The 19,011-nt window shown below is 51.7% G+C and overlaps 1 protein-coding gene across 5 annotated transcripts in view; it reads right to left on the bottom strand.

Moving 5' to 3' along the window:
• The window catches only part of ST3GAL1 (ST3 beta-galactoside alpha-2,3-sialyltransferase 1), an 86,163-nt gene extending 68,073 nt beyond the window's left edge, over positions 1-18,090 (bottom strand). For 3 of the 5 annotated variants that reach the window (XM_052651471.1, XM_052651476.1, XM_052651473.1), the window contains exons 1-2: positions 17,848-18,090; positions 858-1,009 (exon numbers count right to left, since the gene is read on the bottom strand). The gene's annotated coding sequence lies outside the window, so the exon portion shown is untranslated. The remainder of the gene's footprint in view (positions 1-857; positions 1,010-17,847) is intronic. The other 2 variants (XM_052651472.1, XM_052651474.1) reach the window with 1 other exon arrangement.
• Positions 18,091-19,011: the final 921 nt, after the last annotated feature.

The raw sequence follows: 19,011 nt of genomic DNA, 5'->3' as shown, positions 1-19,011 counted from the left end.
TGAAATACAAATCAATGTTAGCAGCAAATCAATGCTAAGCTTCTGACTCAGCTGTACTATGTTTATAATAACGCTGTGGTTTCAGGAATATATAAAATGCTAACACTGGAGAAATCTGGGTAAAGGGTACCCATGATTTTCTGACTATTCTTGCAGCTTACCTGTAAATTTGCAATTATATAAAAATGAACTAACTGAAAAAAAAACCCATTTTTAATTGAAAAGAATGCTCTGGGTTTAACTTTATTTAATTTTCATTTATTAAAATTTAAATAGCCACAGATGGAGTGGATGTATGTGGACAGCTCAGTTCTAGACCAGGGACCGACACATTTTTTTTTTTGTCTTAAGGACCAGTCTGTAAATATTTCAGCCTTTGGGGCCACACTTTCTCTGTCGCAATGGTTGCTGTGGTGTGACATACCACAGATAGCCCTGATGAATGAGCATGGCTGAGTGCCAATAAAACTTTATTTGTAAAACATGACCAGGAGGGGACTTGTCCTGTGGGTCACAGGGTTTGCTGGCTGAGCGCTCACCCCAGGACACACCAGACTGTCATTGCACCAGACTGTCATTGCAGCGCTTCTTTGGGATGACGGGCACTTGTCATAGAAGGATCTCCCAGTTTTCATGAGATCACAAAGACCTCTAAAAAACAGAGAGGTTGCTTGATACTCTAAGAGGCTCACGTTTTTCCTTGAGGCAGAAAGCCCTCCCTCTTTATGGAATACCCAAGTTGCAAAGAGATCAAGAAACAGGGGCAATCTCCCCCACCTCCATCTTCTGCCCACAACCTGATGTAATCCACAGAAGAAACAGGAAAGAGTTTCTCACTGGTATTAGTCAGTTATTACCTCAGTGGGCTGAGGGAGTGTCCATCTCTGCTCTTCAGACGACTGTCCTGGACACAAAGCTCAGAGTGTCTGCTCACCACAGCCCCTGGAGATGCTAATCACTTCTACTGGCATTTCCACATCAGAAAGGTTGAATTTGAAACCAGTACCAGCTGGAAGTGAAGACGATAAAAGTTTGTCAGCTTTGACATTTCACTCACTGCCTTTTGGAGATGACTCAACATAATTAAAAGGCATTCACCCAGTTCCCCATTCACCCAGCCAATGATTTATACATCAAATATTTTGTAGATAAACCCCTATTCTGCTCCATGCTCGGAGTCAAGTCCCAGAGACAGAAAGGTGAGTATAGTTCATACCCCTCCAGGAGCTCAGCCTGGCGGAGGAAACAAATAGACAGTCCAGGGCAGTATGATATGAGGGTGTGGATGATATCTGGGAAGAAACAGCCAACTCAGTCTGAAAGACAAATCTGAAGAGGAGATGGTATTTTTAGGTGCCCCTTGATCAGGGTACAAGCAAGATGCTATTTGGCAAAAGAAAAGCCTTGGGGGAAAATGTCTTTCAGGACAAAGATAAAGAAATAGGTACGATGTGAAGGCGAAAATTGTGAGATCAAAATTAGGATAAACCAGGCTGAGGCTGGACAGGAAAGGGCTGTCGAAGACCTTGTCTGAGAACGGGAACAGAGACTCTCAGTTGAGTTCTTTCTGTGTGCCAAGCACTGCAATGTGCAGACCATGGGTTTTCTTAGCTGACACTCTCTTGAAATCCAAGGTGCCCAGATTGATTATTCCCACAACATTGATGGGCAGCTGAAGCTTGGAGAGCTGCCATGAGAGGAGCTGCCCGGCATGACGAAAGCAGTCAGTGGCAGAGAGCAGAGTGTGACGGGACACACCCATCCTGTCTGCTTCCAAAGCCTTCATCTCAGCCACTGCGAAAGAGGATTTCGGTGAAGGTCCCCTATTACTCACATCACCTTGCAGCATCCCCTCTGTGGTGGGGCTTTGCCACCTCTCTCACCACAAAGTGAAAACCGTTTCTCCACTCTTGGAGTCTGAACTTGGCCATGTGGCTTGCTTTTGAACAATAAGCCGATGATAACAAACTTGACACAAAGAAAGGCTTAAGAATGCTTAGGTGGAGGACTTCCTCTTGCTTGCTGCTGGGAATCATTCTGCAGTCACAAGAGCACACCTGAGCTAGCCCCTGGAGGATGAAAACCAACCAACATGGGGAGAAGCTTCAGCCCTCCCAGCTGAGCCCCCAGGCTTGCAAGTGAGACTATTACAGGCAGTTGAGCACCAGCCAAGTCGACCAGTCCAAAAGAAACACCTAGTCTACATACCCACAGCATCAGGAAAAATAATAAATGTTTATTGTTGACGGTGCTAAGGTTCGAGACTGTTTGTTATGCAGAGAAACCTAGCTGATACAACCACCAAGTTATCCTCACACTGCTGGCAGTGAGACCACATGATTTCTATGTCAGAAAGAAAAGTTAGCCTGTGCTGTCCAGTTCAGCCTGACTGTCAAGAGACGATGAGGGCCAGGGATAAGGCTGGGCTGTGGGCAAGACGAGGAGAAGATTCAAGAACTATTTTATACAAGAAATCAACAGGATTTAGAGATCAACTGACTCCAGATCTGTCTACAGGCATCTGGTGTTGATGATAAACAGACTCTATTTGGAGGTCCCGATGTAGGCAGGATGTTTATACAGAAGAAACACAAAGTGGCCAAAGCAGCTAGGGGAAATTCCGGGAATGAAACTTTTTTTTCAGCCCCAGTTTTCTGGAAGAATGAAGGTGGAGGCTCACTGCCTCACAGCCTCCAAATGGTGTCTGCCACCTCCTCCAATGCCAGAGGGGTCCTTGTACACTGCAGCTCACACCTTCCTCCCTCCCATCACTGACTCACACCATCCCCACCCACACTCTACTCACCCTTTGGGTCTCAGTGTCAGCGCACTTCCCAGGGACATCTCTATTGACAGGACAGACAAAGCCAGGCACTGCCATGACACATTCCCAGAATTCCCTGCGCTCCTGCAGAGCATCGGTCACAGCCCAGTAATTCCACGAGGCAAGAGCGAGGCAACTGTCCTAGACGCCACTCTACAAGCCACCACCCAGCTCCCCCCCGCCGCCCCCCGGGAGAAACTCAGTTACTATCTCCTGAGTCAGAGAATGAGCAAAGCAGTTCATGCACCACACTTCCAAGATGTTTGCTTTGACACCATGCTGTCCTTACCCTGAAATGGGCTAGGGAACCTTACAGGGACTCCATGGTTTCCTGTGCTGATCTTCCCTGGTTCGTTCTATTGTTTAACAAGAATTTACTAAGTGCAAGCCATCACCACAATTCTATCAGCCATTGTTCTCATGAGACTGAAGCCCTTAGGGGTGGTGGAAAGGACAGCATTTTACTGACTTTACTTATCACTAGATTTCCCCACCCGCACTGGACACTGTGTGGGTAAAGGGGGCACTTGCGGGGAGGGGGCACTCAGTAATGGCTAGAGAATGAATGAGTGAGTGAGCATCACTATCCACAACAGCCAAGACATGGGAGCAACCTAACCGTCCATCAACAGATGAATGGACAAAGAAGACGTTTCATATATATATGAAACAGAATATATAGCTGTATATCTATATATAAAACAGAATACTACTCAGCCCTAAAGAAAAGAATGAAATAGAGCCATACCAACATAGCTGGACCTAAAGATTCTCATACACCAAGTGAAAGTAAGTCAGACAGAGATAAATATCACATGATATTAGTTATATGTGGAATCTTAAAAAAAAATGAACTTATTTACAAAACAGAAATAGACTCACAAACATAGAAAACAAATATACGTTTACCAAAGGGGAAAGGGCGGACAGATAAATTAGGAGTTTGAAATGAAAACATACACACTTCTGCATGTAAAACAGATAACCAACAAGGAGCTACTGTAAAGCACAGGGAATGATACGCAATATCTTGGCAACTGCATTGGATTTCCAGCCCCAACCAGCAAGCTTGCAACCATGAGGCCTTTAAAACTGGATCTGTGCCCCCCAAGCGTCACCCACCTTCCAGAACCCGGGGTTCTCAGCTGCTCTACCAGGACCCAAGGCACTGATCACACAGAGAAGGAGAGGACCCCACTTCCTTACCTGCTGGGCCCAGGAGCAGCAGCCTCATCAGCTACTTTGACTCTCCCTGATTTCTGATTTTAACTGATCTTTAACACCTCCTCTTGTTTTGAATAACTGTATGTGTGCATATTTTTGGCTTTGCTGAGTCTTTGTGGGTGCGCAAGTTTTTCTCTAGTCTTGGTGGGCAGGGGCTACTCTGGAGTTGCAGCGCACAAGCTTTTTGCAGCAGCGGCTTCTCCTGTTGCAGAGCGCGGGCTCTGGGGCTCACAGGCTTTAACTGCTGTGGCTCATGGGCTTAGTTGCTCTGTGGCATGTGGGATCTTCCCAGATCAGGGATTGAACCCGTGTCTCCTGCATTGGCAGGCGGATTCTTTACCACTGAACCGCCAGGGAAGCCCTAAAAATCTCTTCTAAAATGCCACATCACAACTTTCTTCCCTATGCCCTCTTGCCCTGCATCTTCTTATATTCCTCCTGCTTTCCCAAGGCTTCCACTAACTCAATTCTTGAAAATGGTGAAATGTGTTCATACACAGGGACTACACAGGAAGACAGATCAGATGTAATCCTCATTTTTGGAAAGGGTGCAGAAATGCTCATGTGACTCTCCCAGATACAAATGAAGAAACTGAGGCCTGGAGAGGTGGGCCCATGGATCACACGGCTGAGAACAGGGCTATGGGAACATGGGCCAAAGGCTTCTGATTCCAGGCTCAGGGCTTGCCCCCTCATTTCTCTCCATCCAACTGGCAGCAACCAGCTACCAACTGGGTCCTTAATGGTAAACTGCTGGACTTAAACCAGGAGACCTGAGGCAAGAAAAATGCCCACAAATTCCAGCCGGTGCACAGATTAGGACAAATTCCAGTCAAACGAATCAGCGAGTTCTCACTTCTCCTAATCTGGATTCATAAATCATACCTTCTTTGCCCCTGTTAGTGCATCTACCACCTGAAATTCCTTTCTTCTGTGCAACAGAATGCAATAAATCTTATAAGAGAGTGTGTTCTCCAATTCTGTTTCTTCGTAGGATGGGGCAGGGAACAGGATATGAAACTCTCCATCACACCTGGAGTATAGCAGTTTGCTTAATAAAGCATAGCCTTTCTCCTCAAAGTCAAAAAAGAAAAAGATCATCTGAATAATTATTAACACTGGGCCTAGGTGAAAAACATACTGCTGTGCTTTTAAATTACAGGAATCTTTTCTCAGAGGCCCATGGTCATATCATGTTCCAAAACAGTGTGGCTGGCTGCTAGGTATGCCAAGCAGAGGAGGCCAGCCACACAAAGTCTAGCTGTGTGAGTTTAGAAAAATAGCCTTTCTCTGAGTCATAGTTTACTTACTAGTAAAATGGAAACTGAACCTCCCTCAATGCTTCACAGGGCTGTACTGCAAAGCAAGAGAATAAGAAACAACATGAATTTGCTTTAATAAAAATTATAAGGTAAAACTAGCAGTAGTGATAGTAGCAGGTACCGTTTTTAACTGTTTGTGAACATTTTGCCAAACTAAGCCCTTTGTACTCAAAAGTTCAGTGGCTCCTCATAATGGTCCTGTGATGTGTGTGGTATTATTATCTGCAGTCGCTGTGTAGGTGAGTAAGTGGAGGCTTGCAGAGATGAAGTAACTTGCTCATGGTCATAGTAAAGAGTGGAGCCTGAATGATAAACTGATTTCTAGGTGGACTCCATTTAAGGCCAGGACTAACACAGCTCCCTTCAATCAGCGCTTACTGAGCTTCTTCCGTGCTATGCAAGCACTCTGCTCTGCCCTGATGGGGACGGCAGTACATTTGGGGGCTCTCCCACTGTGGGGAAGAGGACTCGGGCAGACAGTAAGAACCACCTCACTCTGTACCCAGTGAGAGAGGGCACAGGTTAACTGGGTGGTTTCTTAATCTGAATTCCTGACCAGCATTCAATGGTCATGGAGGACGAGAAAAAGAACTGAGACTGGCTAGATTAGCTTGCAGTGGGAACAGATGACGCAGAAGAGCAAGGGTAAATGGTGAGATGCCCTAGAAAAGCCTGGTGTAAGTGCTAGAATGTCCAGAGCAGGACTGAAAGTGAGGTATGAAGGTGGAAATTCTGAGTGTGCAAACCAGAGATGACGGAGCTAACTAATACTGAGAGCGAAAGGAAGCTGAGTTCAGCAGCTTGGCCCTCTCCAGGGTTTTGCTGCACCTCCCCCATCTTGGTGTGTGGGCTGAAGAAGCCAGTCAGAACTCGGGCAAGAAGCAGGTATGTTCACCAGGCTGGGAAAGCCAGCATGCACCCTCCCTCTCTGAAAGGGTTCCACATGCTGGAGTCCTGAGAAGGAGTGGATTTCTGAAGTTGGTGCCTGACTGCTGAGTTCTGGCTGCTCTGCCATGGGAGATATTATTATAACAACAGCTACCACGGGATGCATCTGGACAGCAAGGCCAGAACCACAGTCACATTCCACGTGTGTGATTTCATTCAACCTGTGCGGCCAGCCTCTTGAGGGTGGTAGTCTTATCCCCACTTCATGGATGTGGAAACTGAGGCTCTGAGAGAGTTAGGTATCTGCCCACAGCCATACAGTTAGAAATCAGCAGAGATGTGATTCAGAGCCAGGGCTGTCTTGAGCCCCAGGTTTCCTCTTCACCCTCCAGCCCGGCTGGGGTCCAGAAGGGTGTCCTCCTGCACCTCAAATCCCACAGGTCTGGGATGGGAGGGACAGCATGGTCCCTTGGTTTGTCGAGTTGCCATGCTCTCTGTGGTCATCCATGGCCCCCCAGTTATGGCTTTCGCTTTCTAATTTCTCAGCATCAGTACAATCAGCTCTTGAACCTCAAAGAGATAGTCACCACTTCTCACACTGGAGCAACGCAAACACTCCCACGTGGACTACCCAGGAGCTGCTCAGGCCTCTGTCTCCCACCCACTGCAAACCTCAGTCTGCTGGTTCACCTAAAATGTGGGTCTGCCTAAATCTCTTTCTGCTCACAGGAAAAGACACCTTGATCACGGCTGGAAGAGGGCAGAGCGGTTAGGAGCACCAAGAGGGTGCCTTGAAGTTTTCCTCTCTTTCTCCTTCTACTGATCATGTGGCTGGGGAGATGTCCTTGGCTCCAAGTGTGGGTCCCACTCCAGGGACCCCCATGCCCTGGCTCTCCCATCTTCCAGCCTGAAGACCGTCTGTTCTCTGGGCCTTTCCCACACTGCCTGATTTATCTCAACTCTCAGCCAGAAAGATGGGTAGTAGTGTCCCCAGAGTACCGGTGGGGAGACTGAGGCTCAGGCATGGTAGGCACTTGCCCCACACTCCACAGCTAACAAACAGTGGACCTGTTCTCTCCCCCAACCCCAGCCTTCACTGACCTCTCTGCCCCTGATGGTTTCCAGGGCAGGAGGTGCCCTCGTGGACTTTCTTGTTGGGTACCCTGATTTTGCCTGCAGAGGAAGGAGATGGGAGGCTGGGCAGCCTCCCCGGGGCCTGGTGGGCACTGCTTTGTGTCTGTCAGAACTGGGAGAAATCGTGACATAGGCACGTGTTTGTTTTCTAGGCAACCATGGCCAAATGAAGGAGGCTGAACTATGTACTTTGGGGCAAGACCGTGGATGAGGGGAAAGAAAGAAGGAAGAAAAAGAAAGCAGAGTGAGACAGAGGCAGGGGAAAAAACCAGTGCTGACCGTGAAAACCTTGGGCTGGAGGACATGCTGGCATCACTCAGCGTCTGTCCTGTCCATGGCGAATGTGACCGAGTGCCACCACTGGGTGTCCTATTTATAGTCCTCTGAAGTATCGTTCGGTGAAGGAGGGGCTTCATTCTTTTCGGCCTCTTATCTGATTCCTGGATTTCCCTGGTAGCTCAGCTGGTAAAAAATCTGCCTGCAATACTGGAGACCCCAGTTCAATTCCTGGGTCAGGCAGATCTGCTGGAGAAGGGATAGGCTACCCACTCCAGTATTCTTGGGCTTCCCTGGTGGCTCAGCTGGTAAAGAATCTGCCCACAACGCGGAGACCTGGGTTCGATCCCAGGGTTGGGAAGATCCCCTGGAGAAGGGAACGGCTACCCACTCCAGTATTCTAGCCTGGAGAATTTCATGGACTGTGTAGTCCATGGGGTTGCAAAGAGTCAGACATGACTGAGCGACTTTCACTCACTATCTGATTCTCAGAACAACTGAAGGGAAGTGGAAGGAAGCTGCTGTCACATGGGGGTGGATGGGACACGTGGAGCTGTACTGGCAGGGGACCAGTCCCCACCTAGAGGGCCTGAGGTTAAGTGGCCCACTTCCACGAGCCTCGGTGTTCTCAACTGTCAAAATACTGAGAACAAGGACCGAAAAGCCCTGTTTAGAAGGTTAAATGAGTGCAGAGTGTCCAGAAGTGATATTTCCTGGGAACGGGACTTAGGGAGGAGAGAAGGGCAGAATTCACAAAAACCAACACGGACTTGCTCAGAGGGAGGTCTCAGGGAGACTGGGGGTCAGGAGGGAGGTCTAGGAGACTGGGGAGAAAACACGATGGGGATCACTAGAGCAGGAGGCCTGCCCAGTGGGGTTACCTAGGAGCCCTTGGCACCCGGGTCAGTGCCCGCTGCCGCATCCCGTGCTCTGCACACTGGAAGCTCGTCTCCAGGACACCTCGAGGTGCCCAAGTCAGCTGTGACAGCCTTGAACTCAGGGCTGGTTTCTCACTCTGGCTCCGCCTGCTAATGAGGAATCATATGGGTCAGGCCTCCACCTGAAATCTCAGTGGTGAAATACAGGGCAGGGAGCATCTAAAATGTCATGTCTGAAGCCTCAGGAGGACTCTCTCTACTACTAGTGTCCAGGAGCCACACCATAGCTTCTTAAGCCCAGAGAACTTTCCCAGCCTTAATTTCAGACAGCTCCAGAGACGCCCCACCCCCACCTTACCATCTCCTTCAGGAAGTCCTCCATGGATGGAAGCTCTGTGTGAGGAGGAGCTCTCTAATCCACAGAGGTGTCCAGAAATCAGAGGGCCATCACTGGCAACATTCAAGCAGAGGACCGTTAACCACTTGGTAGAGACGAAGTGAGGAAACAATTCAGGGGAAGCTGAGCAAGGCATTGCTTAACTCGAAAGCTGATGATGAGCACGGCGTGCACTCTGCAAACACTTATAAAGCAGGCACTCGGCAGGGTCCTGTTCTAAACACCTTCCAAGTATTAACTCATCTAGTACCTACCAGGTGCTAGGTGCTATTATTATCCAGTTTTAGAGATGAGGTGATGGAAGCACAGAGAGGTTATGAAACACACTGAAGGTCACACAGCAAGCCAGTGGCACAGCCAGTACTTCCACTGAATGAATCAATGAGTGACTCAGTCAATGAATAATTGAAGTCTGGGAGTAGAGGAAGGTTGAACAAGGGCACTGCGAAGGATCTTTGCAAATGCTCAGATTTGACAGTTCTTCCTGACTTCATGCTCTTTAAAGGTACAACCTTTGTAACTTGTTATCATTCAATCAACTCACGCACAATACAACTTATGTTCCGAGAAAAAAAGAAGCCCCTTCACTCCATTCCAGAGGCAGGTTTCCAAGGACACAGGGGCATTTCGATATTCCAAACTGCCTCCAGGTCCATCACATCTTTTCTCCTCGTTTGGACGTTTGGCATTGTAGAGATGTTAGGGGAAATACACTGACTGAAGCCCCTCACCCTGGCCAGGCGTCATAGTAACCGTTCCCGCGAGTTATTTTACCACTGGAGGTTGTGGTAAGGAACATGGAACTAATAAGCCACCACCAACAGGAAGAATTCGGGAAAGATCAAAAGGAGACCCCACGTGTCCTTCCACCTCCCAGAAGCCTTCTTGCCAGCATCCATGTTTGCTGAGCTATGCGTGCACCACCAGGAAGGACTCTGAGTCAGAGTGATTGGCCGAAGACAACCCGGAAACTAACCGCATGACTATAAAACCCCGGACTGTGAGCCTCGTGTCAGAGCAGTTCTCCTGGGTCCCCTTACCCAGCTGCTCTCCACCCAGGCACCCCTTTCCAATAAAGTTTCTTGCTTTGTGTGTCTCCTTGGCACCTGTGTCTCCTCAGACAATTCATTTCCAGCATTAGACAAGAGCCCATTCTCGGGCCCTGAAAAGGCCCCCGCCCCCACTTACTGCAGCGAAGACATCAGTTTAATTTCTAAAATTTTAGAGTTCACGATAGATTTTTTGCGTAGCTCAGTTTGTTTCCTGTCATAGATTACAGACAGAAAATAGAAGCGGCCCTTATGCTGGAACCGATTTTTCAAACCATTCTGAGAGGTGTGTTTTTCATTTGAAATTACCCTTAGGCGGTGGTGCACAGCCTCACTATCTTCTAACCTCTCCTTTTCATTTTAATTTCCTTTCTTCACCAAGAATATGCTTCAGAAACAACGAGGAATACCCCCCACTAAGACATTCTTGTTGGTGGCAGCTAACGTTTCAAAGCAACAGTTTTGATTCATCAAACTCTCCACCAGGTGGTAGGATTAACGGTGTTTTCAAGGAAGAAGAACAGCAAACACTTTCTCCATTGTGAAGGTGTTATTAGTGTGAAGTAAGTTAGGAAGAGAAAAACAAACACCGTATGTGAATGCATCTATATGGAATCTAGGAAAATGGTGCTGATGAACCTATTTGCAGGGCAGGAATGGAGACGCAGACGTGGAGAACATACTTGTGGACACAGCAAGGGGACGGAGACAGTGGGACAAGTGGAGAAAGTAGCATCAGCATAGACACACTGTCATGTGTAAAGTGGACAGCTGGGGAGAGCCCAGCCTGGCCCCCTGTGATGACCTAGAGGGGTGGGGTGCAGGCAGGGGAGGGAGGCTCAAGAGGGAGGGGCTATATGTATGATTATGGTTGATCTGTGTTGCTGTACGGCAGAAACCAACACAACATTGTAAAAATTTTAAAAATACATATATATAAAGGGGACGCTTTTAGCGTCACAACAACAACATTTATAGTTCATTTTTCTTGCAGCAGACTGCCCGAGAGACACCCGTCTAGGACCCTGGTTAGGTCTACATGCCTGGTGGCAAACTTTATACCAAGCCCTCCTGCCCAGTCCTTCTTCAACCCCTGGGCACTGTGTGGGCTCTCTGAATTCAGTTTGTGTGGACGAGCCAAAGGATGAGAGCTTGCAGTCAGCAGTGCTGGGATCCATGCGGAAGATCAGACTCCAACCAGACTGCGCGTGCTAAGTGACTTCGGTCGTGTCCGACTCCCCACCAGGCTCCGAAGTCCATGGGATCCTCCAGGGGATCTTCCTGACTCAGGGATCAAACCCACATCTCTTCTGTGTCCTGCGTTGGCAGGCGGTTCTTTACCACTAGCACCACCTGGGAAGCCCACTCATGTCATGTCACGTTCAGCCGCCAAGTCGTGTCTGACTCTTTGCGACCCCATGGACTGCAGCACGCCAGGCTTCCCTGTCCTTCACTGTCTCCCGGAGTTTGCTCAAATTCATGCCCATCAAGTCAGTGATGCCATCCAACCATCTCATCCTCTGTTGTCCCCGTCTGCTCCTGCCTTCAATCTTTCCCAGCATCGGGGTCTTTTCCAAAGAGTTGGTTCTTCACAACAGGAGGCCAAAGTATCAGGAGGCCATTTAGGAGGCCACCCTCTAAAACGTGCAGGCAAGCTTCCCTGTTCCCAGACTGTCTGCAGGCATCTTCTCTCCTATCGCCTTTCTTCGAAACTCTGTTAACGTTATTGTTCTATGACTTTGACTCTATGCACTCGCTAGCTGACTCTCTCTCCTGGGAGAAAATTATTTATGGGCAAAATAACTAAACAGTAGGGAAATTATCTAGCCACATGCCTGAGTTAGTGGTTGAGAGCTCCTTTCTGGAGGTTCCACTGTCATCTGCCTACCTGAGTCTCACCAGCAGACCCCGCTTCGACAACCCCTCCCTTAAGGCTTCCCTTGGGATGGCGCTCTCTGGCTTCCTGCTAACACTAAAGCTGGTTCTCGGCCTAGTCTGTTTCCGCTCCGGTGCATTCATACACTCTTTGCATGATCTGTGAACGGCAGTTGTGGTTGTTATGTGGTGGTGTGTTATATAGCGCTGTGTCATATTGTGTTGTTACGAAGTTTTGTTCCTTAAGTTGACTGTAAGATCTAATAAGGATGCTGAGATCCAACTTAGGGGATTTTCTGCCATTGTTCTCAGACTTAGCCGAGCAGAGAGGGGGAGCAGGCATTGAGGTGGAGACAGCAAAGACCGGGATGCAGGGAGGTGGCACCACCAAGGCTGGAGGTCATTTCCACGAGCCTGGTCACCCTTCTGACCTTCAGCTTCCTCATCTGTACAGCTCAAGGTGGAAAGAGTGAAGGTAGGGGTTCCAGAGGGTGAGCAGAGGAAAATATGTGATGGGGATTCGAGGTGGCTGGATGTGTGGGCTTATTATTCCTTGGCCCACCTATAGGAGTCACCTATTTTCCCATGAGGGTAGTCCAGGCACACGGAAGATCTGGGTGAGAGCAAGACTGTGTGACCTTGAGTAAGTCACTACATCCATAAAATGGGGAGGACCCGTGTCACAGTGGAGCACACAGAGGGGACGGACTGAGGTCCATGCAAGGTCGGAGCTGCAGATGTTGGTGTGCAGAGGTGGGCATTTCAGAGAGCGTTTGCTTTCAGAACACTGGGAGCTCTCTGAGCTAGACCAGGGTCGGGAGGGAGAATGCAGCTCTTCATGATTTGGCCAAATTCAGGGGATTTATTTTGGGCTCCAGTCTGGTCTTCCAAGGAAAAAGGTTTTTTGAGGGGTTGGTTTCTTTTTTTTCCATTTTCTTTTCTTTCTACTGAGCCTTTTATTTCTGAAAAGGTAAATGCCCAATTAGAAGGATTTTCATCTTTCATGCAGAGTTGTCTTAGGCTTTTTGAACATGAAACGATCTTTTGGAGTCATTCCACCCTCTCAGAGAAGTAGCCAGGTTTGCTTTGGTTGTGTTTTTCAGTTGGGTTTTTCTCAAGAGCTTTCTGCTAAGTAAATATGCATGAAGGGAATTTTTAGCCACTCCGGTCTGTTGGTTCCATGTGGATTCAAATGGATGAATATTTAATGCAGCACAATCTATTACAATGATATCGATATTGGTTTGATTTTTTTTTTAAGGTATCTAGTGAAATTCGGAGAATGTATTTTCTTTGTACACCCAAACAGGGACTTTCCAAAAGTCATTTGCAACTTCTTTTTTTTTTTTTCTGCCACATAATTTGGAACTAATGTTTTCTTCTCAACTCTGAATGACTATAAATAATTTTTAGTTTGTACTTTATAATCTTGTATGGGTTCCAGAATCAGGCCTAGTTAGATAGCTTTTATGTATCTTAGAGGAGAAAAAATATATATGTATACATACACATAGAAGCAGATGAAATGGTCCAAACATCCTCAGGTGTTTTTGGAAGGGAAAAAATCTTTAAGAATATTCAAATAGTATTCCTTGAATATTGAATAGGTTAAAAGGACACGATGGCACACAACCCACTTCTATACCAACAGGTCTGGATCTAGACCTTTTCAGGAAAAAAAGCCAGGATTTGTTAAGAGACTCTCATTTATCTTTCACATCAACTATCCAGAGTATCAGGGCTTCCCAGGTGGCACAGCGGTAAGGAATCTATCTGCCAAGTAGGAGACATGGCAGACTCAGGTTCAGTTCCTGGGCTGGAAAGATCCCCTGGAGGAGGAAATGGCAACCCACTCCAGTATTCTTGCCTGGGAAATCCTATGGACAGAGGAGCCTGGCGGGCTACAGTCCATGCGTCTGCAAAGAGTCAGACATGACTTAGTGACTGAACAACAGTAACTATGCATTCAAGAAAATACCTTTGCTCTCCAGCAGTCTGACTTATGCCTAAAGGAATTCCCCAAGGTACTCCTGGGTAGTCTCCTCAATGAATCTTTCTGTGGGTCCCCCAAAGCAGAAGAATCCTTTCTTCTCGGTCAAAACCCTGCCTGAGCCCATGCACATTTCCACTCCAGTGCAAACCCCACCGGAGGGCAACCCTTCACGTCCACATGTAGGGGACAAGGATCAACCACGTGTCCAGCATGTTGCATGGTGTCGGGGACACAATAAGTTCCTATTAAATGTTGGTTCAACCGAAATCAAAATAATCCAACAACAAAACTTGAAGAAATAAGAAAACCCCATTTCTGATACCAAGCAGGACCCTGTGGGGCTCTTGGGCATACAAGATGGACTTCGCCATGAGAGTCTGCTCCTCAAGGATCCAGGAGAAAGAGCAGGAGGCACACAGTAGGCATGGGGTGGGCGAGCCTTGTCTGTGATGCCAGGGAGGCCTGGAGGGTACTGAGGATGAAGCTGGAGGCAAAAGCAAATGATGGGGTGGGGGCTGCCTTCACAAGGAAAAGGCTCAAAGGGCCCCAAGGTGATGTCAGCAGAGCTCCGAGCCTCTCATTTCCCACAGTGAAACTGAGACCCTGAGCCTGAAACTGTCTGGGTGCCAAGTGGTCAAGCCATTGCTCACTGGCCCTGAGGCCAGAACACAGGCTGTCGCTGGGGTCCGAGGCTGGGCTCCTGGAATCAAATTAGGGTGGGGCGGGGGCACCCAGATCCTCTGCTCGGCCAGGGCGGGGGTGAGGTGGGGGCCAGTGCGGCAGGACCTAGAGAGTTCCAGACCTGGAAAAAGTGCATGGAAGCCTTACCCTAGAATAATTCCAGCTCTTTCACCCGCCCGTGATGGGTGTGTGCAGACATGCACGGAGGACTCGCTGGGAAGCCGTGCAAGGTTTTAAGTGGATTTTATTTTTTGCTTTCTTGGCTGTTTATCGTGATGTGGGAGGGGACTTCAGGGAAGGGTTAAGGTTTAGATACTATAAGGCAAAGCCTGTTCAGATACAAATCCTCTGAGTCAGCAACAGACTCAGGCAAGGTTAACTGACCAGAAGATTAAGAGGCCCCTATGGGGCCTCTATGGGGCTCCCATGGGGCTGCAGACAGCTGGCCTCCAGCTGATGCTCCTGGGGTTGGCAGTGAAGAGAGGAGACAGACACCCACCTGCACAAAACCCTCCCTGCCAGGCCCACAGATGGACCCAGCCCACCAACACTGGCACACGGAGAGCTCCAGACGGCCGGTGCTAGGACTTCAGGACCTTAGGTCTGGTGAGCCCAGCCTGTGCCTCCAAGTGGAAACAGTCCTGAGGTGAGCAGGAGGCCACTGCTGATAAGAGCCTGGAGGAGCAGAATGTGCACCCCCTAGAAAGAAATTCCTCTGCCCAACACTTTCTGTTTTTTTCTCTTTTTTTTACTCTAAGCCCAGTGTTCCAGGGGAGTGCTGGTCCCGCCACCAACGGAGGAGGGAAGTCAAGGCAAGACGCTGCTGGGGCCCAGGCCCCAGCCTTGCCCGGGAGGCAGACCTGGGGAGGCAGACCTGGAGAGCAAATACAGGCCTTGCAAAACACAGGACGGCATATTCCCACCCACGTGGGATTCTTCAAAGCAGGGGACGGCTCCCCCCCCCTACTTATTCTGTTATTTATTCCACAAAATAAATTTTTCATAGGATGAAATTCCTTTCATGTCCAGACTTGAGGTCAAGGCATATGAATATACATACACAAAAATAGTGTGTAAACATATGTATGTATATATACTTATACACACACATTCACACAATTCATATAATATTTAGTCTAACATATTTGGAAGGTAATAGCCGTGACCCCATTTTACCCCCACTTGGCACAAGATCGGGACATGTTAAAGTGGGGGATTCGGGTTAGTCTCTTCAGCTACCCGCAGGATTGCAGAAAAAGGCCAGGCCATGTTTGGGGGCAGTAAGGAAGGTGCTGGAAGGTGCTAGAAAGTGCAGGGAGCGACTCCTGGCACCAAGTCTCCAGCGCCCCGTCCCATCCCTGTAGCCAAGCGGCAGTTTCCATAGTGGTCGGCAGGGGGCAGTGCACTTTGCCTTTTCTGAACCTGAGGAACGCAGTCGCTCAGCTCCCCAGGGACACACACACACACACACACACACACACACACACACACACACACACTGATGGCTGCGCCCGCATCTTCTAAGAATAGCCCATCTTTGAGCCCAGCGCACAGTAGGTGCGCAAAATACGTCTAGAAGTCAAAAGCTCTGGACAGGGCAGACGGATGCGAATTCAATAGTAGTAAACGGGGAGAAAGAGGGAAGAGACACCGTGGCCTCCGCCAGCGCCTTCCCAGGAAGGGACCTTTTCACACCTTTCGCACCTACTGTGTGCCAGACGCGACAGCTGGACCACCCAGTCCCCAGCGGACCTCATTTTCCGAGCTGGCGAATACTGCTCGCCCAACACACACAGCCGCAGAGCGGGAGTGGGTGCTCACTGTCTCCCCGGGGAACCATCTAGGCGCAAATCCACGTGGCGTGGGATCCAGGAAGGGGATGGGCCGGGAGAGGCGAGGGGTTCCCGGAGGTGGGCACGTGAAAGCCAGGCGGATGCCCCATGCGGGGCCGCAGCCAGGAGGCACTGCCCTCAGGGTCAAGGCTGTCTCCCTCTGCGGGACACGCAGAGCCCGCGAGACGCAGTGACCCGCCCAGCCCCCAGCCACGCGCACACTTGCGAGCGGACTCTCGTCCGCTCGTCCAGCGCCCCCACCGAGCTCCACGCTCTGTAGGCTCTGTCCGCGATCCTCGCGTACGAGGGAGGTGGGACTTGGGTCTCTGGCGGACAAGCAGAGCCCAAAAGATCCCAACACCCTTCCCGGGAGACCAGGCCACGGGATAGAGCGTAGGCGCCCTGGGGCATAACTGTGCCCCGCTAGGGAGCAGCCTCAGTACCCATCTCAAGTTCAGCCGCGCTGCCTCCCGCAAGGTCAAGCTCAAACACACTCTCGCTTAGTGAAAGAAGGAGCTCAAAGTTGCGCCACCGTCCCGATTTCGAACAAGGCTGTGCCCCCATCTGGGCACTCTGCCCCAATGGCACTGCTGCCCGCTCCCGCGCCCCCCGGCGGAGCTACTCCTGCCCCGCGCAGGTCACACACCCTAGACGCAAACAAGTTGCTAACTTTTGTCAGAGTATTTCGCGGCAGCTGCGGCGCCTAACGAGATCCCGGGCAGACTCAGTTTCGAGTTGCCGCGGGCACCACCCCGGTCAAGCTCCCCTTCGCCCACCTCAGTCCCTCCCTGTTCAACATGCCACATCCAGCTGGCCTGCCCCGGTTGCCAACCTCTCCACCGTATCCGGAGCAACGCGGGCCTGCGGTGTCCCCGGGGGCGAAGGCCACCTCCCGGATCCGCGCCTGCTCGCAGCGGATTTGGACGCTCGACTGGGATCACTGGGCGGCCTCCGCGCGCCCCCGCACCCCGGATTCCGCTCTAAAGGGTCGCAGGGCCCCATCTCCTCGTGGGGTCTTAGCCCACAGGCGACCCCGCGGGGCATTTCGCTTTCGGCGGCCCCAATCGGCGGGATGCCAGCTCCGCGCGCCGAGTGCAATGTCACTGGGGCCACACCGGGGACCGCTGCCCCAGACCCGGCGTAGGCTCCCTAGAGCTCCCAGCAGCTCTTTTTGAAACGGCTGTATACCCTTGAGCCCGACCCTCCGCTCCGACCTCCTTGCTCTCCCAAAGACCCCGACGACGCCGCTGCTAAGGAGGGGGGCTCCCTGCGTGTGCCCTCCTCTCTCCCGGCGCCTGGGTCCTCAGTCCACTTCCACGCCCCTGTCACACACTCCCAGATCCTTCCCCATCGCCTCTGTCCCCGGGTCCAGACCATCACCCCCTCCACTAGGAGAACACACACGAGACTGCCCGAGCCCCAACTCGGGTGGATGGAGCCCCCCGCGCACCCCCGGCTCCGCGCGCTCACTCACCGCGGCCGGAGACACGCGGAAGTTTCCGGGGCTCTGGGGCTGCGGGTGGGTACGGGACGAGGAGATCCGGAGGAGAATAAAAACGGGGGTGTCCCGAACACTCGGCCCGTTCCCTGCTCACATCGCCCCTGCCTCCTCTCTCTCCGCCTGCTCTTCCTCCCGGTCCTCCTCTTCCTCCTCGCTCTGGTCTTTGTCTTTGCAAAGTGTCGAAACTGTCTGGCATAGTGGAGCTCCGCCGGCGGAGGCTGGAGCCGGGGGAGCGGGGAGGCGGGGTGAGCAGGGGGGCGGTCCGGGAACACCTTCCCCCGGGTGGAATGGGAGGGGGAGGCAGGCGGGCCGGCCGGGGAGGGGCCGGGGCCAGGAGCCGGGAGCCGGGGCGCGCCGGAGCCGAGCGGGTGCCTCTCGCGCGCGCCGCCCTCCCCTTCCTCCGCCCAGAGCCCGCCCCTCGCGGCCCCGCGCTCCCCGGGCGGCCGCCCCACCTCCCACCCGGCCTCGGCTCAGCTTTCCCCGGGCTCCGGGCTGCCGGCGAGCCGAACCGAGAGCGCCGAGCCACGTGGACTGCAGCCGGGTCGGCGGAGGCCCGGCGGGGGAGACGCTGGAGGCGGCGCAGGGAACGGATCGCCGCCCAGAGCGGGGCTCTGCGGGGACGGCCGCCGCCGGCGGGCTGGCAAGGCTGGGGAGGCGCGGCCTGGGGGGGTGGCCCGCGGGCTAAAACCCGCGGAGGAGGCGGCGGTGCTCCGAAGAGCCCGCGTGGGTGCGCGGTAGCGGGAAGGGGCCGATCCCCCTGCCGGCGGTGGGGCCAAGCCACCTACTTCCTCTAAGGGCGCGCGAGTCGCGGGGGGACTGAGAGCGGGGGTGGAGGGAGCGGGGCTGGGCGGCTGGTGAGGCCCCGGGGCGGGCGCCCAGATGAGAGCCCGGAGGGGCCACCGCGGCCCGGCCTCCCGCCCTGGCCCTGCTGCCCGCTGCGGCTTCTTCCCTCCCACCCGCCGGGGCTGCGACGTGATCCAGAGCAGGGCGCGCCAGCCCGACTGCCAGGACCAGGCCCCCTTTCGGGGTCAGCTTTGCGGATTTGGGCCCTTCCTCCCGGGGATTTTCCAGGCAAGAGTACTGGAGTGGGGTGCCATCGCCTTCTCCGTCCTTTATAGGGAAGTGGGGCGGTGCTGG

Source organism: Budorcas taxicolor, chromosome 14 (genome assembly GCF_023091745.1).
Source record: "Budorcas taxicolor isolate Tak-1 chromosome 14, Takin1.1, whole genome shotgun sequence".
Lineage (NCBI taxonomy): Eukaryota > Metazoa > Chordata > Mammalia > Artiodactyla > Bovidae > Budorcas > Budorcas taxicolor.
The sequence above is the reverse complement of the archived record's forward strand: the minus strand, read 5'-3'. Positions and strand labels throughout refer to the sequence as shown.